This window comes from Crocodylus siamensis, chromosome 1 (genome assembly GCF_052110815.1).
Source record: "Crocodylus siamensis isolate JL-2025a chromosome 1, ASM5211081v1, whole genome shotgun sequence".
Classification (NCBI taxonomy): domain Eukaryota; kingdom Metazoa; phylum Chordata; order Crocodylia; family Crocodylidae; genus Crocodylus; species Crocodylus siamensis.
Genome location: NC_143395.1, coordinates 193,797,484 through 193,821,309, shown reverse-complemented (window position 1 = coordinate 193,821,309; position 23,826 = coordinate 193,797,484). Strand labels below are relative to the sequence as shown.

The 23,826-nt window shown below is 44.4% G+C and overlaps 1 long non-coding RNA gene across 2 annotated transcripts in view; it reads right to left on the bottom strand.

Annotated features, from left to right (window-relative positions):
- The window catches only part of LOC149873815 (uncharacterized), a 303,143-nt gene that overhangs the window by 70,606 nt on the left and 208,711 nt on the right, over positions 1-23,826 (bottom strand). For both annotated transcript variants that reach the window (XR_016439886.1, XR_016439887.1), the window contains 2 exons: positions 2,074-2,173; positions 349-499 (listed from right to left, as the gene is read on the bottom strand). This is a non-coding gene — a long non-coding RNA (uncharacterized LOC149873815). The remainder of the gene's footprint in view (positions 1-348; positions 500-2,073; positions 2,174-23,826) is intronic.

Below are 23,826 nucleotides of genomic sequence, written 5' to 3'. Positions count from 1 at the left end.
TGGAGAGTATGCAGACTTGGGGCTTTTATGCAAATGTATGGGACTTTATGCTAGCTAAATACCCATTGCATTTTGTCACAAGATATTAGCACATACAATTTAAAGGAGGCTGTTGCAGTGCAAGTGAAAGAGACAGTTTATATGAGTTGGCTGGCAGAGATGCCTTAAACAGTAAGTTTTTTGTTTACTGGTCCAGGATCAAACAAACCTGGTCAGCTTACATTCTTTGCTATATATTTATTAACCTATTTGAAAACACATAGGCAATACATCCAACATATTACAGGAGTAAATGAAACATTACCAGTAGGAAATCCATACATGCTGGAATTAATAGGATGAAATTACCTTGATTTAATTTTCCTCTCCTCTTCTACACACCAATCAAGGAGTAAATAATGTCTGAGCTTTCCACAAAGTAATTATTCTTAAATGTTCCTTCCATCAGATTCCACAATTACGGACAGAATAACATACCTCAAGATGTGAAGAAAGGATCCTTAAATTACAGAAGCAATGTCTTAACACCTCTTGCATGGCCCAAGGAAAATAATTCTTAACTCAATAAAATCTTTATTAAGAATAATGGATGCAGAAATGGCTACAAAAATAGTTTCTTAGAATTCAAAACAGGGTGAGACAGGAAAACGTCTGTCTTTAGCATCTGTGTTTTAAAAACATACAATTTTTAGTCAACTGACTGCTTTCTTTCCTGGCATATGCATTAAATATTGTCTCAGGCATTTCTTCTTGATGATGACTTCCTAAAATTCTCTTGGTTTTTGATGGTTAGGTTTGGAAACAAAATAAGGAAATGTCTGCAAGGAGGGAAAACAGTAAAGTAGCCTCTAACTTGGTATTAAAATGCCCAATTAAATTCCAGAGGTGGAAATTGCTGCGGTTTTTTCAAGTGTAGATTATATCCAGGTTCTCTGTAGAAGGCTTTTCCCTTAGTGCATATAAAATGCAAGAAAATAATCAGCTGACATGTATAAAGACAGAGACATTTGCATGGGCAAACAGATATCAGGATGCTATATTTACTTAGTAAGCCTGGAAATATTAGGATCTAACTGATCACCTGTTTTGCACAAAGACTTCATAATTTTCAAAATATGACCTTCAAAGCCTAGAAGTCAATAGTCAATTTGATCGCTATTAGAACTGGTACAACATGAAATCCTATTCCTGCGAAATATTAAAGATGATTTTGTTTCAAAGTTCCTGACCCATTTAAAAAGTTTTTTCCCCCACAAAAACATGACCATTTCAATAATTTTCAATTAAAATGTTGGTTATCACAGGATTGATGTTTATCAATGAACAATATTTTCATGTTTAAATTTTCGAGTAGATCTATAAATATCTAGATAGAAGAAGATAAGAGATGCTGAAGGGCTAGATATCCTTCTACCAGACAAACTATGTACAGCTCCTGTATTTGAAAGTTAGAATAATTTGAACAGGAAGTGTTATTTTTTTAACAATGATAGTAACAAAGTATTGAAACAATTTCCTTTAATAGGTAGTAGTTTATTACTTAGAATCTTGGAAACAAGTTGGGTATCTTTTTATAAGATACATATGTGTTTGCCCACAAGTTAATGGAATTAATAATGTTCACATACCTAGTGCATGTGTGTAGACCCCTAGAGATGTTACTGTGGAGCTGCCTAATTAGCTCTGCAGTAAACATCTCCACGTCTTTATTAGGGTGCATGAAACTAATAAACTCTGAAGCAGGCTAGTACTTGTAAACACAAGTGCTATTCTGCCCTGGAGTTTTTTTGTGAGCAACAGCGTGTGTGTAGATGCTGGCTGCCTGCTGGCTAGTCTTGCACTGAAGCACCCTGTTGTCCCAGCTATCTCCTCTGCAGCATACTGAACAGAACAGCAAGCCAGGGTTGCTCTGACTGGACCCAGTGTGCTGTGCACAAATAACCTGCAGCACAATATACTCCAGAGTTTACTGTTTCCAGGTGCACATTCAAATGGTGAGCCTAGTAGCAAAAAACTCCAGAACAAAAAACTCTGGAGTTTATTCATGCACATTAATTGCACATGTATACTCACCCAGTAAAGAGTCATTTTCAGCAGAAATTGAAAGGTCAAAGTTTTTGGTAATGTAGCATATCAAAGCATGATGGTCCTTCCATGATCATGATGGTCCTTCCTGGAATTACAAACTATTAATTAATTCCTAGAAGCAACAAAAACATTAACAATATTTTTTTTTCCATTTTAGCAAATTCCTTTTCATTCCAAGGCCAAATCCTTATTGTTTATGAAAAATAAATAAACAAGAGAAATTGATTTAGGTCGTGGCAAGCATCATCTCTTTAGAATTCAAATACAATTTCAAGATACTGTCTTGCTTCTAGCTCTACTTCTGTGCAATGGCTGTGGATCTATTTGGTTTCAATGCCAACACCTTTTGTGAAGAATTTTCTTTAGGCAGATGCCAAGGATCTATTATATAAATTACGTATATCTTCTTGGAGAGGCATCTCCCCAAGGGAGGCATCTCCTTCCAGCTAAACATGTCAAAATAATGTCAGATGTTAAGACAGATACAGAAATCACAAGAGTACTGCAGCCAATACCAACAGGAATATAGCATTGGCTAGAAATTCGCTGCCCTTTTCCTCTACAGAGAACAAGGACGTTCAGAAGGTTATGTAGAGCTCACAGAGGGCAAATACCAAGCCATCTCATGAGCAGCAGTGTCTCATTTCTCATACAGCTCATACAAGTCAGTTCACCCTACCCCTAGATATGCGAGCCAATGTTCAGACCATAGGTGGGTCAGTACTCCCACCCACTCTGCTTTGGAAGAGGCTGTATGTACAGAAGGGGCAGGTAAGGTTACTGTCAACAGCAGTCACTAGCAGCATGCTACAAAGTACATGTGCACAAAATCACACCCAGCCCCAAACCTTCTGCAGAAGCTAAATGAGGTGAGAGCTGAGGGGCTTAGCAAGAGCAGCTCCTCTCTCCCCCCTCCGCTCCTAGTGCTTGGCAACAGTACCAAAGTTGGGCTCATTGTGTGCATAAAAGAAGATGTGTGCATGTGTCCTGTTTTGCACCCTGCCTTTTTTTTTTTGAAACCATGGAAGTGTGGCCAGAGAATCGTCCCATAAAATTCTTTGGCCACTTTAGCTGTTCATGCTCTGCAGAACATATGCTGAGTCAGCTGCAGGTGCAGAATGGGTTTCATTGCCTTCAGCTTAACTCAGAAGCAGTAACACATCATAATTCCAGACTGTGCATACCAGAACAACTCAAAAAGCAGACCCAAGCTGGTCCAGCACTGTGTCTGTGGCCCACTTGGAGCTGACAGAGAGCGTCCACAGAAAGCAGCTTTATCGCTTCTTGTGGCCTGTTTATGAGGGCAGGTAGAGAATTTTTCGATTAAACTTTTTTGCTGAAAAGTTGATTTTTTTGACAGCACAAACGTTTTAATGGATTTTAAATGTTCACTGGAAAAATTAAAAGCCAAAACCTTCTTAGTTTCTCAGTTTTGGGGCTTTTTCAGGGCCGGGGTTTAAGTACTTTGGGAGCTCAAGATTTGTAGTCTTGTGCAATTCTAGGAATGTTCAGTTTTTTGGAAAAAAAAATCAGAATTTTTTACTGAACACGTCTATGAAAAAGTATCTTATTTGTGGGTGAAAATTTCTGGGGTGGGGGAAAGAGAGAGAAGGAAACAATTCTGAATACTTATGCTTTTGAGGAATCTTTAAAAGGTAAATTTTTAACTGGTCAAAATTTTACACTTTTTATTAGCATTCTCATCCAAACTGTGAATTTAGACCAAAAAGGAGTAGAAGAGATGAGATGATAATGATTTTTCCCCTGATTTTCAGCAAGCTCTGGTGCAATATGCACAATTGAACAAACTCCTGCTTTCATAGTTGAACCTTCTGAAGGAGAACTTAGGCGACAGCAAGACGATGCTAGAGGAATCTGTGGTTGAGCTGGTAGAGGACTGGACCAGGAGCTAAGAGACCTACCTACAGTCTAATTCTGGCTCTACCAATATTTCAGGGAGCAGTTAGGCCTCTGCTTACTTGCAGACATCTGTAATAAAGATGAGCTAGCTAAAACATCCTCTGAGGTAGTAAGAGCTAAGCACATGTACCTCTTGGGTGGAGACTAACTGGTTAACCCTAGTGGCATCTCTAAGAACCTAAGGCTTTGACCACTGCTTGGCAATTATGTTACATCATTTTTAACCCCTCAGAGTATACATAGATCATTCAGTCCTATATTTCTGAAGCAACTGATACTCTGGAATTGCTGGATTGTACTCCCTGAGGTACAAATAAGCCTCTATAAAGATTTTCAGACCTTCCTGCACAGAAGAAGTGGAGCTGAACTCATAAACAAGAGACAAGACAAGCTTTTATTGCTTGGGACAGACAAACCTTCAAATGCTTCTTCAGGTGACAGTTTGAGGTCACCTGCCACTTGAAGTAAAGTTGAAGAAACTGATTTTGCTCAACATTGAAAAGATCAGATCACCTGAAGAAAGATTCATTGCATTCCAAAGCTCATCTAACTCTTTATCTCAACCGCACAGTTGATTGAACAAAAGATATCACCCACAGAAATCCTTGCTTCTCACGTATTTCCTAGAGCATCACAGCTATAATATCACTCCAGTACTGGCTAAACTCATAAATGCTCAAATGCCAATACTGTGACTGAAAGCAAGCCCTACTCAATAATTCTACGTAGCCCTGCTCACCTGTAATTGAAGGCTCTGTACTTATCACAGAACACCTAAAGTGAAGCATGCACTTAAACTAAGGCATAGCTGCTAGCCAGTTTTCAAAACCTGGTATCATCTCTCTGTTTCTTCAGCACCTGCACAAAGCTGGCAATCTGTGGGCAGGCAGCACACCATTTCTGGAAAAATCTGACCCTGAATTTCAATGGCAAGGACCAAAAGATAGCTGGGAAGAACACAGCTACACCTATCCAGAGTAATGTCACTGAGGAAAATGAAGCAACAGAGAATCAACATAAGTGAAAGGAGAATCTTGACCCTTGTCCATATGAGTGGATCTAGAATTTGGAAAAGCTGGGTGCAGATGGTGTGGTATGTCATCACATATAACACAACACATTTCCAGTTAAAAATAAACCAGAAGCTTTACTCATATGCTAGGGGCCTAGGACTATATTATTCAGTTTAAGATTGAAGCAAAAATAAATATAACTTCATTGGAATGAGTTAAAAATAATCTGCAGGGCTGTGAAATAGGAGCTTAATTGCCAGGAGCAGCTATCAGAACAAAAGCTAGCTTAATTGGTGAAACATCAAGACCATTAAAAAAAAGAGAGGGTCATTAACACCTGTGGTGTTAGAAGAGACCAGGTAGATGAGAATGAACCATGAAATCAATTGACTCCCTCAGCACTACCTGACTATAAATGTTTGCTGCACTGTTGACTTTAAACTCTGAGTGAAGCACTGAACCTTCCTTGGATCCACCCTTGCTTGTCCATAATGTTCCCGGCATTATATGCCAGCAATCACTTTTGGACAGAACACATGCTCATCTTTTATTTATTATTTTTCTCTTTATACAATACTATGGCTTGTGCTTCCCATTTGGAAACCTAACAGCGACAGTGTCAAGTAAACAGTTTCTCCTCTACTGCTCTCTGTGTTGTACTGTATTTCTTTCATTGTATATTGAATGTGGCAGAAGGCCACCTCTGTTTCTCCCCAAAAACTGCTCTGTGACAATTTGATTAGGATGGGCCCAGCAGAGGATACACACCTTACCCTGTCTCTTTAGGTAACCTGAGCTGGATACATTCCTGAGGGAGGGGGGAAACCTGCTCTTTCTGCCTACGTGACTGGCATCACATACCTGGATGATGGGCTTGGGCTCCCTGGTGGGCTAGAGACTGCCAGTCTGCCCAGCAACCAGTCATGAATTTCAAATTGGTTGGCTGACAGCCAACAGGTGCTGGCCTCCATTGGACCAGGTAAATGAGGTCATAAAGGCTATATAAATTAAAGACTGGCCAGGAGGAAGGAGTAGCAGTCATGAGAAAAACTCAGAGAGAGAGGCCTAGTAGCCCTTCAGGGGATTTGATTCACTTCAAGAACTTAGGGTGCTTCCCTCAGTTGGAAGCACAAATAGTGGTCTCCCTGAGTCAGCCAAACCAAGGGGACCCCAAGGCATAATCCAGACCCACTCCAAATAAGTCTCCCATGCTAGGTGCAAAGGAGAACTGTATTGGTTACAAGGAGTAGGGTTGGAATAGGGTACAGAGTTGAGTAGTATCAGAAAAATCCCATAGAGTAAACAGGGTGACTGGAGTAGCCTTTGATCACGCATCTCAGTTACTGCAAGCTATGTGTCTAGTTAGATCTCAGGTAGCTTACTCACAAGTATCATCCAGAGGCAGGTGGAGATTCCCTCTGGAGGCAGGCACTTCATTGATCATGAGTTTTGAGAGAGAAAGCAAGTTTCAGATGGTCCAGCTCCTCTTGTGTTTCTGGGGGGGGGCGCAGAGCCAGAATCAAGCTCATCCCTGGGTGGTGGCAGCTCTAGCCTCAAGCGCTGGAAGGGGCGGGGGGGTCGGCCAGACATGAGGCACCCACAGGGAGGCGCTTGGAGCCTGGAAGGTAGTCGGGTGCAGTGAGGTGGGTGGCTCAATGCAGGAGCACCCCCTAGTGGTCCACCACATTGAAGACAATAAAAATCTGATGATTTTTACATATGGTGAGATCTCTGAACCACAGCAGCAGGAGTAAGAAGCCCAGTTACCCTTTATCATTAATGGGAATCCATTCAGCACCTTTGGGTGAAATTATACTATACTCAATCTGTGGAATGTTACGCAATGCTAGTTAGAACATGCTGTGCACAATCATCCATTAAGGGTTAATATTATTTCTTGCCTGCACAGCTCTGACTTGCCACTAGAGGGCAGGTGATCAGGGGTGTGGCTAGATGCCAGGACACCTGAGCTGGCCCCAGCAGCCTTACCTGGGACCCTGGGGGCCTCCCAGAGCTCCAGCAGTGGCTATTTGGCAGCAGGGAACCTAGCCAGCAGTTAGAGCATGGCTCCAGCTGGTCAGGCTCTGGTTCAGGCGCCACATGCTACCATCATGTGCATTGCCCTGCTTTTTTCTAGTGTGGGTTTTTTTACACTGGGCTCTCCTAGTGTCAAGATCATTCCCACACTGCAAGTTAGCAACACAGGGAATGCCTGTATGTGTGGCATGTGCAGTGTGCAGCTCCGCACACAGGTCTGCGCTGCCACATACTGCGCATGCACACTCATCTGGACATGCCCTCAGGCTCTACCCCTGCTCTAGGTGATGTGGGAAGCCTGGGGACCATGCATCCTGGGAGAAACAACTGGAGATTGCTCATGTTATCTCTGTGGAGCACAATGGAGCTAGGTAGCATAACATAAGCTAGGTAACTTAGCCCAGAGTTAACGCTTGCTTGAAGTGGTATAATTTTGAGATACTTAGGGGACACTTAGCACAAGTTAATGAGATATAACATGAAGACCCTGGCATTTTAAGTGTGCTTCATATGGTCCAAGTATAATGTAATCTTCAACTTTTGAAGATCTCTTTCTTAAAAGTCTACCTTCAGTGGCTGGTGAATGTAGCTCTATTATTTTCTCCCAATACACTGTGTGCTTATTTATTTTCCTTGCATTTGGAAAGTAATAAATAATGGTCCCAGAAGGAATTTTCTCAGCATCTGGAAGGTTGATTCAGCTGTAGTAAACCAGGCAAACCCAAATAATAATCTAATCCTTGCCACAGCATTTGTGAACTATTGAAAAAATATGTAAATAAGATGTAATTGGACAAATTAACTTGAGAAGACTAAAAATGGGTTGTTGTGGCTGAAAGGGTCACACATACTCAAAGAACATTTTAAAAGATGAATTTAAGCCAAGTTTTGAGTTTGGATGAGCACCTACAAGGCCATAAAGCTGGCTGGTAATCTCACGAGAGTTGGCAGTGAGATTTACAGTTCTCAGGTGCAGACAGAAGTGCTCCCTGCTGTAACTCAGAAGGCTTTGCAGGAAGCATTCGTTACAGTAATCCCCTGGAACAAACAGAAGTTCAGGGTTGGTTTCAGGGGGGAATTTGAACCTAGCTGCTAACTGCCAACCTGCAGCCAGCTCCCTAGCAACAGCACCCCCTCTCCCAGCCTGTCCCAATTTCAGAATGGAATGGAAGGAAGAAAAGGTAGAAGAGGGAGCTCATTCTAGGGGTTCCCCAGCCAGTGGGTGAGTTGGAGCCCCCTCCCCCCCACCTCTGGGGAACTCCAGTACACCTACTGCACCCTGCAGCAGGGGCCGAAAAATCCCCAGACTGAACTCTCTCTGCTCCCTTTCCTCCCTCCCATTATGAGAACAGCTCTAGGCTGCCTGGCAGTGAGGACAAAAGTTACAGAAGACACTCTGTTTTGACATGTCTTCAACTGACCCCTCATGCAATGAGGAGTCAGATTTTCACCTGATCAGCCATTCTTGAAGCTGTCTGCAGCTGTGCACTTGTGTTTGGTCATGGCTATAAACTGCTTTCTGTGGCCAGATTGGGCAAACACTGTCACTTCTGTCTGCACCCCTCCTTTTTTATGGTTGGAATAGAAATATCCTAAGAACAAATTATCACATAATATTGTAGTCCCTATTGTTCTTGGTCCTGGACAGAATAAGGAAACACCAAATCAATGAAAAATGATGGAAAAAAAATCAGACAATATTTTTCAAACTCTGGAGGTTTGGACAATTGTGAACTGGATGACTTCGTTGTCAGAAGCAGTGCACTTTTCCATGCAATTGTGAACATTCACTCCTCACCCTTTTACCACATCCCATACCCCTCCTTTTTCCAGAGCCCTCAGATTTTGGTCTTTTCAATGGGGTACTCAACAGCCAGACCTCTCTACCTCCTAAACCATGTGGCTAACCCCTTCTCACTTTATATCCTTCCTTCTAAAGTGTTTTTCCTCATAAAGCCCAACCAATGAAACCTAGCCTTTCATTCAAGGAAATGGTACTACACACACACATACATATGCTAAATGAAAGGAAAGTAAATCCCTAAAAATCCTTAGCCCTCTTCTGACATGTGCATTACCAATTATAGCGCTGCCAGATCTTCTCTTCTACCACTGCCTCCTAACACAACTTAAGGCATGGGCATGCAAATAAATTACAGTCACGCAAAGGACAGCCAACCTTTACCGTACATCAGCTACTCCATGGTAACTGCCCATATGCATACTTCATTTACTCTATAGTAAATGAAAATTAACATGTGGTAGCTTCTCTCTTGATGAAACGTGACTCAGGGTGCATCTATACAAGATGCTACAATGCCATAGCGACATGCTATGGCACAGTAGAGTCAGTTGGCAAAAACCATGATACTGCTTCTATGTCACCACAGCAAAGTGCTACCCCATTACAGCACATTGCTATGGTGACATAGGAGCCAAAAATAACAGTGCACAGCCAGCATAGTGCAGTACAGGCTGTTACTTCCAAAAGGAAGTACCAAATGATGGCATAGTAACAAAGGCACCACACGGTCACGTGTAGATGTGTCCTTAATAAGCCTGAAGCTAAATCCTATAATGAGGTCCATATGAATAGGCCCTGTGTAAGATATCTGTACAAGATATCTGAGATTTTAAGATATGTGAAGGAAGAACCAAGTGTGTGAGTGCCATGCACACTGATGGTCCTAAAGAAATAATAGTAGTGGCCAACTGCTGGCAGTAATGCCTGTGACTTTTGAAACTGCCACTTGACAGAAAGCTTGAAGGAAACTTTTTTGCTGAATCTAGAAAATAGATACTATGGAGTAACATGAGAACAGTCTTGCAATATATAGAAGGCTTTTATAAGGGAGACAGTGATTAATTGTTCATCATTACCACAGGAAGTAGGACAAACAGAAATCTGCTTAATTTTCAGCAAAGACAATTTAGAACAGACCTTAAGAAAAACTCTCTCTCTTACACTGATCAAACACTGGAATAGGATAACTAAGAAGGCTGTGGAATTTCTTTCATGGGAAAGTTAAGAACCAAGTAAGCAAACATCTGTCTCGCAAGGTATACCTGACCCTACCTCAGTGCAGGGAACTAGACTGACTAGATGATTTCTTGAGGTCCCTTTTAGCCCTACATTCCTGTGATTCTAGGACTTATAATGTAGGTATGTATATGTTGCAGCAACCAACAAAGGCACTATAATCACGACTGAAACATAGGCCTAGTACTGAACATTCTCATAATAAGAGATGGTCCTGCTCTAAAGAGCTAAAATGGAAATAGACATGGAAGGGTAAAGGGAAAAGGGAGAAGCGATTTGCTGCAGGTCTGATGACAGTTTATTGTCAGAAGACTGAATAGACCTCAGGTCTCCAAATCCTCAATCCAGTGACTTAATTTTGAGTCCAAATATATTTCAGTTAGGTGCTTTAATTATCCATGTCTGAACTGATAAGCTAGGGACAGACATTCAAAAAGCCTGAGCCTGAATTGATTCAATCTTTGCAGGTTAATCTAATCTAGCAAGGTTGAACCAGTTTGTAACCAGACAGACATTCCCTCTGGACTGAGGAAATTCAGACACATGCCTGCAGGGGCTCAGGCTAGAAGCTGGGGGGTGCTAGAGCAGCCCTCCCTTCCCTTTCCTAGTGCTGAGCTGAGGGGGTTGTGGCCAAGCCCCAGCAGAACATTCTGATTAAGAAGATCTGCCTGCACCATCCTAAACTTTCTTCTGGTGGCTGCTCAAGGGGCAGGAGTATAGCCAGACCCCAACCCCCTGCTAGCACTCTGAGGCAAGGGGCGGGGGGTGCAGTACACGCATCTGTTGATGATATGGACCTTTTCAATTTCCTTCTCCCTGCTTCTTTATACTGTATGCAGCAAACTGATGGGTGAGCAAGCAAGCAGGGAGCTGATACTAAATTCAGCCAGGTTTATCTCAAACCAGTTTCAGCCATTTTAAAACTGGTTTATGTGCACTGAACATCTGTTCTGTTATAGGCTTAAACCAGTTTCTGATCATTTAAACCAGTTTATGTGTAACGTCTGTTCCTAGCTAAAGTGATCATATCCTTCACTATTCACTGGCTGCAGTGCCTCAGCAAAATGTCAGAACCCATTGGCAGATCTAGGATTTTGAAAAAGGAGGTACAGAGTGTGTGGTGCCTTATCACATATAACACAACACATATTTTTCTCTAGTTCAAAAGAAACTAGAAGCTTTACTAATAAACTGGGGGCCCAGGACTATATTATTTTGTTTACTATTGAAGCAAAAAACAAATATACTTTTATTGGAATGTACATTACCTTACTATCTCATATGTGACATAAAGCACAAAACTAGGCAAACAACTGAAAGATGTTGTTTCATTAGTCCTGTAATTATTAGAATTAAATGTGTATATTTTTTCAGAAGTATAAAATGAAATCTAGCCTTCTGGACCATCTTGACAGAGTATCCCATGCTTCACCAAAAATTATTTCTACATCTGAGCTAAAGTTTCCACATCTCAGTTAATGTTTTTAGCTAGAGTTAATAGCAGCAAGTGCAGGTTTGTGAAATAGGAGCTACATTACCAGGAGGAGCTAACGTTTGACAGGATTGCAGACAAAAGGACAGCTTGATCAGTGGAACATCACAGAAATGACAGAAAATTAGGGTTGGAAGGGACCTCAGGAGGTCATCTAATTCAACTCCCTGCTCAAGGCAGAACCATTACCAACTAGATCAGCCCAGCCAAAGGTTTGTCTAGCCAAGTCTTGAAAACCTCCAAAAATGGAGATTCCACCACCTCTCTGGGTAATCTGTTCAAGTGTTTTACTACCCTCCTAGTGAGAAAATTCTTCCTAATATCTAAACTAAACTTCCCTTGCTGCAACTTGAGGCCATTGCTCCTTGTTCTGTCATCTGCCACCACTGAGAACAGTTTAACTTCATCGTCTTTTGAACCCCCATTTAGGTAGTTGAAGGTTGCTATTAAATCCCCCTCAGTCTTCTCTTCTCTAGAATAAATAAACCCAGTTCCGTCAACCTGTCCTCTTAATTCCTGTGCCCCAGCCTCCTCACTGTTTTTATTGCCCTCTGCTGAACTCTCTCCAATTTGTCCACATCCTTTCTGTAGTGGGGGGCCCCAGACTGAACACAGTACTCCAGATATGGCTTCACCAGTGATGAATAGAGGGGAATAATCACTTCCCGTGACCTATTGGCAACATACCTACCAATGCAGCCTAGTATGCCATTAGTCTTCTTGGTAACAAGGGCATACTGCTGGCTCATATTCAGCTTATTAGCCACTGTAACCCCCAAGTTCTTTTCAGCAGAACTGCTGCCCAGCCCAGCATCCCCCAGCCTGTACATTTGCATGGGATTGTTCTGCCCTAAGTGCAGAACTTTGCACTTGTTCTTGTTGAACGTCATGGGATTCCTTTTGGCCCAATCCTTCAATTTGTCTAAGTCACTCTGAATCCTACACCTACCTTCCAGTGTATCTACTACTCCCCCAAGCTTGGTGTCATCTGCGAACTTGCTGAGAGTACACTTATGCCATCTTTCAGGTCATTGATGAAGACATTGAACAAAACTGGCCCCAGGACCAAACCCTGGAGTGCTCAACTTGATACCAGCTGCCAACTAGACATCGAGCCATTGATTACTACTCTCTAAGCCCAATGCTCCAGCAAGTTTTCTATCCAATTTACAGTCCATTCATCCAGCCCATACTTTCTTAGCTTGCCTGTGAAAATGTTGTGGCAGACCATATCAAAAGCCTTGCTAAAATCAAGGTACACTACATCCACCAGTCTCCCCGCATCCACAGAGCCAGTCACCTCAGCATCAGGTTGGTCAGGCATGACTTGCCCCTAGTGAATCCATCCTGACTGTTCCTAATCACCTTTTCCTCCTCCAAGTGCTTAGAAATGGATTCCTTGAGTATCTTCATGATTTTTCCAGGGGCTGAGTGAGGTGAGGCTGACTGGTTTGTAGTTCCCTGGATCCTCTTTTTCCCTGTCTTAAATATGGGCACTATGTTTGCCCTTTTCCAATCATTCAGGACCTTTCCTGATCGCTATGTGATTTCAGAGATGATGGCCAGTGGCTCTGCAATCACATCAGCCATCAAAACTATTAAAAAAGAGAGAGGGTAATTAACACCCATGGAATGAAGAGTTCATCAAGAATCAAGTAGATCGGAAGAAGTGACTCCCTCACTGCTGCCTGAATAGAAATTCTTCTGCCACTGCCAGATGTTTTTAAATTTTGGATGGACTAGGAACCAACGGATGGGGAGTGCAAGTGCACCACTAAACCCCACTCCCTCCTGATTCACCCTTTTCTCTACTCTCACCACCTTACATATTTGGCAAAGGGGAGCAAGGCAAGTCGATGCATATGATGATCTTGTTTTCATTCCTGCCCATGTGGCATAAGATGTATATGCATTTTCATAATTTGCTATTACAGGCCTCCTCATGCTACCCTAAAAACATAATGTATAATCCCCTATTAACTGTATTTAGCAAACCTCAAGCATTTCCTCCATTTGCAATCTGGCTGAGCTTCAGCCCTGAAGCAAATTTCAGGTGGCTGTGGTCTAAACATTAACTCTGGTCTGGAGCGATTTGAATTACAAACCAAACAAACTGTAAATGGAATCCTAAAGCACAGTCAGAATACAGTCTGGGAATCTATCTTTGTTCTCCTGAGCCTACAAAACACTCTTGAACTGCTTCTCCAGCATTCAAAAAACGGATCGTTATTCACAGACAGGAAGTGCAGGTGTTACATTAAAGGACTGCAATAGGAGCCATTTGGTACCAACAATATAGATTTATTACTCATAAATTTTTAAAATTTCCTTGTGTTTTGTGATTAAGAACACATCATACTTTGATTTCCTAACCACCTCCTGTGTTTCACTTCCAGATTTTTGACAGCTAGTTAATTATGAAGTTTTGAACTTATTTGCCAGTCAACTACATATGCATTTTCTATACTTCTGTTAAGAAAAATATTCAGCCATAAATACACCCTTTTTAAGAACTATATAGTTAGACATGATGTATGTCTTTCTTAATTAATCATGCCCTTCAATAATATAGAAGTCTCATGTATTGCATAGGAACCATCAGTGCACATTTGTGCTTAAAAAGCATATGGCAAAATGTAAACCTGTGTTTGCTCTTCGCCCTCACTGAAGATTTACAGGAAACTTACAGGAAGGGGAAAAGGTGTGTAATTTTATACACACAGCTAGGGCCTTTATATTGAAAAGTTTTCAATGGCCGGTTATAATGTGTTTATACGTAGCAAACCAACTGTTGTCTTCTAAGGGGTAATACACAGCTAAGCAAGTCAGATCATCGGTTGATGAAGAACCAGGATTGTGGATTGCATGTTATTGTTATCAATGTACCTTGAAGTCAGTGGGACTTCTTACACACTAGAAATCAGGTATGTGTTTCAGTAACCTTTTAAATCACAGCCACTGATATTAATGAAGGATAAGCATGTGTTTAAGTACTTTGCTGCATTTGGTCCTCAAATATTTCCTGGCTGTGCAATTATAGCACATTCACTGCATCCTTAGCAATAACAGACAGAAAGCTTGCAATTCACAGTAACGCCTGTTGTCTCTGGCTTTAGGGTGTGGATGGGAATGGCAATAGGAGACTTTTCTTTAGCCCCTGCACATCCTGCTAGGGATAACCACAATCGCTCCATACAGAGCAGCACAAGAATAGCTCCCCTCCATGCTCTTTGGGGATACACATTTGCTAAAACCCGAACAGGAACAGAGCATATACAGAGTCAAGGTCCTGTTCTTATCCAGCCCATAGTATCTTGGTGAGCTTAAGGAAAGGTTGCATCTCAGCAGCTACATGCTGTCTCTTATTCACAATAGGAACTAGCAGTTTGTTTTTGTAGTATCAGTTCTAGCCTAGTCATGCTATCATGCTATCTGTCCTCCATGGCACAGGAAATATCTCCTGCACATGCTGTTTGAAGGGCTATGCCTTTCTTCCCACTTACTATCTAATTCCATCTCTGTATGCTGACTGCTTGTAGACAATGATTTTGTTTGCAAACACAACTTACACTTGTAAGTAAATCTGCATTTGAAAGCTGCTAACCACAAGGGATTTTCTACAGCTGCCTGAGATACGAGTCACATTGCTCCATAGATACTTTTCATGGCCAAAGTCAACATAAAGTAGTTTGATTTCTTTCAAGACTCACAAAGATTGACTGAAGCCTGTTTTCTCAAGCAACTCACAGGGTAGCCAGGCACAAATCCATCCCATTATCAGATTACTTTGTTCAGTTACCTTCCTTAGAGAGAACTTAATCCACAGCCCCTGAAAGGGAATAACTGCCATTGACGAAAAATGAGTTCTGACTTCATCCAGTGCTCTGCTGAAATGTGACTTGAGAAAATATTGCTCATTTTCCATAATACATAAAAATTCTCCCAGTATTGCTTTCTTTTTTAATTTGGTTGGGGGACATATTTTTATTAGCTATCCTTGAGAAAAGGTGCATGAATCGAATCTTGAAGTCCTTCTTCAGATCAAGCTCCTGTGAAGAGGCAGGGAGTGCATAAGAGTTTGGAAAGACTACAGACCAGTGGAATGTGATTATTTCTGAATATTCATTTGAATTCCAAGTAGCTGTTTCCTTCAATCATCTTCAGGGGCTATCTGTCAGCATTACCACAAATGAGGTTTTATTCAGAGAAATACTTGTGGAATGGCTGCTCTTCAGACAGATATCTTTAGTCCCATATGAACAAGATGTTTGTACACTACAGAATTCATGGGTAATTATTTGTCATTAGTTGTTCATTACTATCCTAAACTGCATGAATCAAGGAGCAGAGACAATGCAGACTACCTTCTTGTGATGCAGAACAATTTTCATCTGTAGAGCTGTAGGCACTAAACAAAAAAGATCAACATTATTCTCACCATTTTACTGATATGGAAAACAAAGCACAAAGAAATGGAAGCACTTGCTAGGATTACCCAGAAGGTCAGTAGCAGAGCTGGAAAGTAAACCCTGATTCCCAGTCTAACGTGCTATCCAATGGACACATCAAACCAAGCTTCTCAAACCAAGCTGTCATTAATATACTATGCAGAGGCTAGCTTTTCAAAAGCCCTCAGCATTGACTTACTCATCCCCCAGTGAAGTTGAGGAGTAAGCTTAGAACAGAGGGAAGCTCTACACTGGAAAATGCAAGCTCTAATGCATAGCAGTCGGTCATAGTGAAAAGCTGGTGTTACTACAGCCTACAATCCATAGTTGGGTTCCTACAACCTGCATGAAATCATCCTGAAATGTGCATGTTTGTTCACTAAATCCATTGAAAATATATTTTGAGTAGCTTCATCATCTCTTGTAAGGGCTGCACAGAAGACATGGGGTTTGAGCCTAGAGATGCATGTCTACACAAGTTCTTCATAAGGGCACCTCAGCAGTTGAGGACCACAGGGACACCTGAGATGATGGCCCTTCATTTGAACAGGAAGTTTAGTACCAGGGACTTCTTCTAAAGCACTGATCACCATCCAGTCAACCCTGATTGACTGGTCAATTGCAGAGCCTCTTCCAGTTGATCTGAGGCTGGGGGCACTAAGTGTGTCCATGCACGTGCTACCCCCCAAACCCAGCAGGTCAGTCTGTGGAGTAGGGAAGGGGCAGGGGCCAGATCGAGGCCCCCACAGTGAGGGACAGAGTGTGGCATGGGAAAGGGCAGGGGCTAAGGTGAGTGGGGCCCAAGCTGGGCCACGTGATGGAAGCACTGAAGCCAGGGGGGCTCATCCAGGGGTGTGGGGGCTCCTGCTGCTGTGTGCACCCTGGAAGAGGCTCAGGTGCATGTGCCCCCACCATTTGTGCATGAGGCAGAGGCATCCACTACTGCATGCTGTGCTTTGTGCCCCAAGCCCTGCTGCAGCAGCCCTAAGAGTGGCACAATGCCATGCGCATCCCACTGCTGGACGGGCAGGGGATGCAGCTTATCCTAGCAGTGGGACGTATGTGGTGTCAGGCCACTCCTGGGCCAGCTTCAGTGGGGTTCAGGGCACAAAGCCCAGTGTGCAGTGGCAGCTGCCTCTGCCCTGTACACAGATGGGGGGGGGGCATGTGCCCCCCCCAAGCACAGGGCAGCACAGGTGGCTGCAGCACAGGTGGGGTGGGGCAGGGCATACACACAATGGTGAGGGACAGAATAGGGCTGGGACTGGGGCAGGCACTGCACAGCCAAGACAGGGTGTAGGATGGAGCCATGTGGGAAGTGGGGGGTATGCACCCCAGGAGGGCATGGGGGCCTGTGCCCCTGGATCTTCACATGGGGCAAGGGTGGGCTGCAGCTGCAGATTGGGATGGCCCTGGGCTCTTCCTGGTGGGAGGCTGGGCCGGGCTGCACTCAGGGTGGGCACTGGTGGCTGTGTGGGGAAGGGGGCTACAGGAGGGAGGGCTGTAGCCACCCAAAAACTCACCATAGCCTCCCAACCCCCCCTCCCACACTACCACTGCCAGTTCTAAGCACAGCACAGCCTCCCCCCCGAGGAAGATCCCGGTGCAGTCCCCGGCCCCAGCCTATCCCACCCTGCACCGATCCCATACAGAGAGCCCCCATGCCCTCCCACAATAGGTGCAGCAGCAAGAGCTGCCACCCCCTCCCTGTGCCAGGTACCCCCCAGAAACGTCACTTGTGACTCCATCGTGTGCCCACCCTGATGGTGCAGGGCCTGCCTCTGTCCCAGCTGCACTCCCTCCCTCACCACTGGGGGGAGGGGTCAAATCGAGGCCCCAGTGGTGAAGGAGGGAGCAGGGCACAGGCAGGAGCAGGGGTTAAGGTGAATGGGGCCCCAGCCATGCCAGGTGGTAGGATAAACAGAGGCCCGGAGGGAATGTGCTCCCCTGATCTGTGCATGGGACTGAGGTGGCTGCCACTGCACGCTGTGCTTTGCTCCCTGATATAGCTACCCATGCCTCCTTCCCGGCCAGTGGCAGGATGTACATGGTGTCACGCGACTCCCATGACCTCCAGTGGTCTTCTCCCACTGCCCCCTCCCCCACAAACTTACCTGCTGGGGGGCGCCCCCAAATAATTTTTTCTCCCTCCGCCTTGATCTGCCCCCTCTTCCCTCCCCACAGACTGACCTGCTGGGGAGTGGGGGAGGCACCATGCAGTAGATCCTGGGTTGCTTTTTAATTAAAAAAGTGATCTCCTGCTTAAAAATGTTGGTGACCACAGTTCTAGAGGTACCCTTGACACACTGATCCATTTCCCCAGCTTGGCCTCACAAGGCCTCACAGGACTATTGCATGATTCATCTGTCCTGCCTGGCTTTTGAATAGGGATGCAGTATGCTGGGATGAGAAAGGGTAACTTTAAATGGACACTCAAGTGAGGAGACTACCACCCATTCAATGTGAAAGATTTGTAAATGTTCAAAGTGCAGCACTCCTGAAAATTACTTCTTTCAGTTTATGAAGTGATTGGCAAATTCAGTGGATTCATTGAGGATGACATTCTCCAACCCCATAAATGCATGTGTGTCATTCCTGCAGTGCAAAGTGAGCGTGAAGTGACCAGAGATGGAGTTAGAATTGACTCTCTGTGAAGAGAAGGTCCACTCAGGTAAAACTCTACCACCCATGTCCTCTGCTTCCTAAACCAGGAGCATCCCTTCTGGTGACAAGGGGAAGAAGTGAGGGGAAGCTAGCCACATTAGTCTGAAGTCAGGAAGAAGTCAGCAAAATTAGCACACTGTAGACTAACTAAATCAGAGATATATATAGCATAAGCATTTGTAAGCCTGAGCTCACTTCATCAGTGGAAGAAGTCAACCAAAGAAGGCAAGGGAAGGGAACTGCCCCTTAGGCACATGGGACTACAAGGGACTAGGCCCCTGCAATCACAGGCAACCATTGGGCAGATGCTTAGTCCAAAAGGATCCACAGGAACAACCATTCCAGCCCATCCAACACACCTGAGCTGGAAGACCTCTCCTCATGCTCCACAAAAAACTTCGGATCTTTAGTAAAAAAATATATATAAAACAAAAAATAAAACGTGCCCATATAGAGTGTGCCAGAAAAAGCACAGGAGAAACACAATGCTTTGGGTCCCTGGAATGGTAGGGAACTGATCAGCTAAAATATGCCCAAAGGATCCTAGGAAGTGGAGTGCCGCACATACTGCACAAAATGGCAATAAAACAAAACAAAACCCTGGGCTCCTCTCCAGTCAGAGCATGGGTACAATTCCTTCCTGACCAGTGTTCATTACATCCCAGAGCATACAAGCAAGACCCACCAGCCAGGCACCTGAAAGTCTTCTCAGTACTACCAGCAGTACCAACAAACCCTTCCCAATGTTCCTTCCCAAGCCATGATCAGTATTCAGAGAAAAGGGCGAAAGAAACCTAGATGGCAAATGATGTCTTCAAGAAGGGGAAAAAAAAATCTTACTGGTTTCTAAAGGCAACCAAACCCCAAAGCCTCGGAAAAATATGATACAATATAGAAAGTATTATAAACATATTAAAAACTCAAGAGGAAGGAAGATCACCAAGGGAAGGATACCTAATTCAGGAAAGATGGTCACACCTTCCTGGCCTGGCCTTTCTTCCATACATGTGTGGCAGTTTTCTGGCAGTGACCCAGCTTGCTGGATCGAAAAGGCTCCAAGCAATTGGTGGGGAATTGCCACCAATCAGGCAATGGCAAGGGAGAGGCTTGCCCCACCCCTACACAGGGGCAAGGTGAAGAGCCGGACCTAAGAGGAGACTAACCCCCACACTCTTTTGATTGGTCCATTTTCAGTCTGGGGCAAAACCCCAGAAAAGAATAAAAGGTCAGCACACCCAGCGCATGGGAGAAAAGGGATGGAGAAGACAGTGAAGAAGAGCTGGCAGAGGTGGCCAGTGGGGCAGAGCTGTTGCCCTGGAAGAGCCTGAAGCCTCCTCATTAGGTAGGGAGAGACAAGTGGCTATGTCCCCCAGCCCTGCAACAAGGGAGCATGGCAAGTGGTGCACAGCTGGTGCATGAAGGATCCGAGAGGGACCAAAACCCTGGGAGCTACATGAGGTGGCTCATGTCTCCAATCCCTGGCACAAGGCTAGGCAGTTGGTGCACAGCCAGTGTACAGAGAGTCTGGGAGCAGGAGCTGCTCAAGGCGGCTCAGGTCTCTAATACCTGGCACAATGCCGGGAACAGGATGCACAGAGGTCTAGGAGCAGACCAAGACCCCAGCACTGCACAAGGTGGCTGGGGTCTCCAACCCCTGGCACAAGGCCAGACAAGTTGCGTAGAAGGGCCATCAGTGCACAGGGCCTAGAGAGGGCCCAGGCTGGAGAGAGGCATGAGCACCTGGGAACTTACCTGCTGAGGGAAGAAATGCCTCACCTGGGGAAACCAGTGCAGCTTCATTGGGCCCGGAAAGTTGTGAGTTGTCCTGGGAAGGGGGATTCCCACAGAGGAGGAGGGATTCCACCCCCAGCAGTTGGGACTAGCAGCCAGAGGGAAAGTCCCAAAGGAAAAGGGTTTCTGAGGGTATTGAGGGTTCCCCTTCATGGGCTATTCAAGCTGGGTAGCAGGGAGCCTGAAGGGCCCTGGGTATCTTTTCCCTCTCCTTATCTTTGGGGCATTGCCACTGCCCCAGGACAACAACGGCTGTTCTTTTGCTGTTTTTAGAGATCTAACTTTTTCATCTGATGCTTCTGCACCTCATAGTTTGTGAACCCTGCACCTCATGCTTTGTAGATTAGTATTTCACTAGAGTGTAAAATTGCATGCTGTTTATGGAGACCCTTTGTTTCTCAGATCTCTTCACCTGCACCCAGAATATTTGCATAGAGTTGTGTATATATACACTGCACGTAGTTCCCAGGTCCTTTGTGTATATATGTTCTATTATAACTCTTTATATGTATATTAATACATTTATACAGAGTTAAGTTATTGAGTGTTGTGATCTGGCTCTATAAGGGAAAGGAGGCAAACTGAGTGCAGCCAGTAGTTTCACCCCACAATGCACCTGCCCTGCTAACATTCCCTTCAACTGGAGAGGGGAGTACATAATTGAGTACTACCTGGGCTACACATGCAGAAATCACAGAATTCTTTATAATCTAAACTAAAACACATTATCAAAGAGACATCAAATACCTCACAAACCCCAAAATACTGCATGCTGTCTACCCAGATGACAGAAGCCATTCCAACAGTCAACATTCAACTACTTCCATAAAACTGCATAACACCTTGAGACTTCTTTCTCTGGCTTCAGCCCCTGTCAATAGGTCTTGCCCGCCAGTCTCCCCCACTGAAGTCAGTAAGCCCCATGCTTCACATATGATTAACCCACACAGTGCTCAAACCTCCTTCCAAACCCATCTTGGGGACACCAGCAAATTGAATGCTCAAAACCTGATATCACAAGCCTGAATTGCTAAGGTGAAGATCACCATTTGCTTCAATCTACACAAAAGCCGAGCAACTGAGATTCACAGAGGTCTATAGGCCACTCCCCTTTCTATTGAGCCCAGTGAAATCTCAGGTACAGTGGAGAATCAAGTCAATTATTTCTACCCTTGCAACAATGTTTAATGTAGCAAGGGGAACACAAAGTGGCTGCTACTGTTACACCCCTGGGGTAAGGGCTAAGCACACTTTGTCCCTTTACTAGTCCAAAGGGAGTCCAAGGATTATACATGAACACTCCCCAGGTAGGCTTTAGCCTCTTCGAAGGAACTTCATTGGTGACTGTGACATCTGCCTCTTTGGGACTGTCCTAGCAAGTAGGAGCGCCTATACACAACAGTGGAGTTTACCTTTAGAGAGTTCCATGCAAAAGTATATTGTCAGACTCCTTTTCTTTCCCAGACAACCATCCTAAAATATAAACAAGAGACACTCATATTCCTGTGCAATTGCCCAGTCTTTACTACTATAACCCATTCCCTGCCTGTAAAAATGTGTTACAGAAGCCTGTAGAAACTGTGCATGTCTGAGAAATCTCAGTCTGGGATGTTGTACACTAAGGTTACATCTTCACTACAGAGTAAGTTCAGGGCTAGGTACAGACAGTCAAAAAGCCTGAGGCTGAATTGATTCAGTCTTTGCAAGTTAGTCTAAACTGCACAGATTAAATTGAAACAGAAGTGAACAGACATTTACTTTTGATCAGGAAATGTAGCCACATGCCTGCAGTGGCTCAGGCCAAGGGGTGCTAGGGCATGGCTCTCTGGCTTTGTGTCCACTTTCTCCTTCTGCTGCTCCCAAGGTCTGTGGGGTCTGAAGCCCAGACTTCCAGCAGCAGAACTCTGCAGGGTTGCTTATCTCTTCCTCTTTCTGCTTCCAGGTGTCTCTGGGATTTGTAGGCCACAGTTGCAGCCAGCAGAAAATTTGGGTGGGGGAAGGGGTGTTTAACTCCCCTTCCTGGCCCCAGACCCCAACTAGGGTTTGCCTGGGGGAGGGCAGTCCCGTGCCCCCTGCAGACTGTGCTGCATTCCCACTCACCCTCTTGGAAGCCATCCATCACTGCTCCAGCTAAGGAGCACAGGGGCAGGGCAAGCCCTCACTCTCTGGAGCAGACAACACAGCACAGCCAAGGAGCATGCTAGAGGTGGGGGGGGGGCTGCCTCCCCAGTTCAGCCACAGAGGGACTCCAGGTGCCGTCCCCCACCCCGACCCAGGAGGCACCAGTGGACCCGAAGTGCTTCTGGTCCACTTCCAGGTCTGCTGCCAAGCACACCGGGGACTTCCCCATGCTTCTACGGGACACTCCATGCACCCCAGCATCATAGCAGTCATGAGCCCCTGCTACCTAGAGGTATGTAGAACAAACATTTAAAGCCGTGTCTGTCTGAATCTCTGAATCTTTCTGAATCTCTTCGAATCAATTCAGAGGGTTCCAATTTGATACAAAGAGATTAAAAAATGTCCTCTGATTTGATTTGGAGATTCAGTCACTGAATCAGGCTGAATCTCCTCCGAATCAAATCAGGGACCAAAGCTTTGCACAGCCCTAAAAGGCATTCCCATGCCAGTATTTTATAACTGCTTCAGAAACTGCCTTTGTGTGTATGGGAGTATATGTCTGCATTCTTTGTGCTAAGATGCTCTACAGTTCTTTCTCAGGCTAGATACTAAAATATGGTGCTAAATTTTGAAAAGCTTGCTCTTGGGGGGTACAAAAATCAAGTGTAATCTACACAACATTTGAACTGCAAATAAATGCATGGAACCTGTCCTCTTCACACTGCTTTTGTCACATGACATTCTCCAGGCAACTGTAGTCATGTACACCGAGGCAGAGATTAATTCTAAACTCAGAACTATTACTAAGAAAACATTAAAGTAGTAGAAATTAGGGCTCTGTGAGGCTTCAGCCAGGGCTTTGGCTCTGGAGAAACTTCAGACACTTTGGGGTCTGAAGCAGGACATCTGGGTCAAAGCGCTTGCCTCATTTGGCTTCCCAAAGAGTCTTGGAGCCACCTCGGAGATCTGGCCATAGGGTATAATGGGGAAACAATAAAATATCTATAAATATTTTGTTTTTTGTCTGATTTGGATTAAATTTTATGAGGTGGTATATTCTGCAGAGTGGATGAAGCCTGCCAAGTTTCAAGAAGATCGGTGGAGGGGTTTGGGGGAAACAGCACCCTAAATTCTTGAAAGCAAAACTCATGTCACATCTAGGCGTTACAATATAGTGGGGTGGAAACTGCTGGGGTGGTAGCTCATACTGAG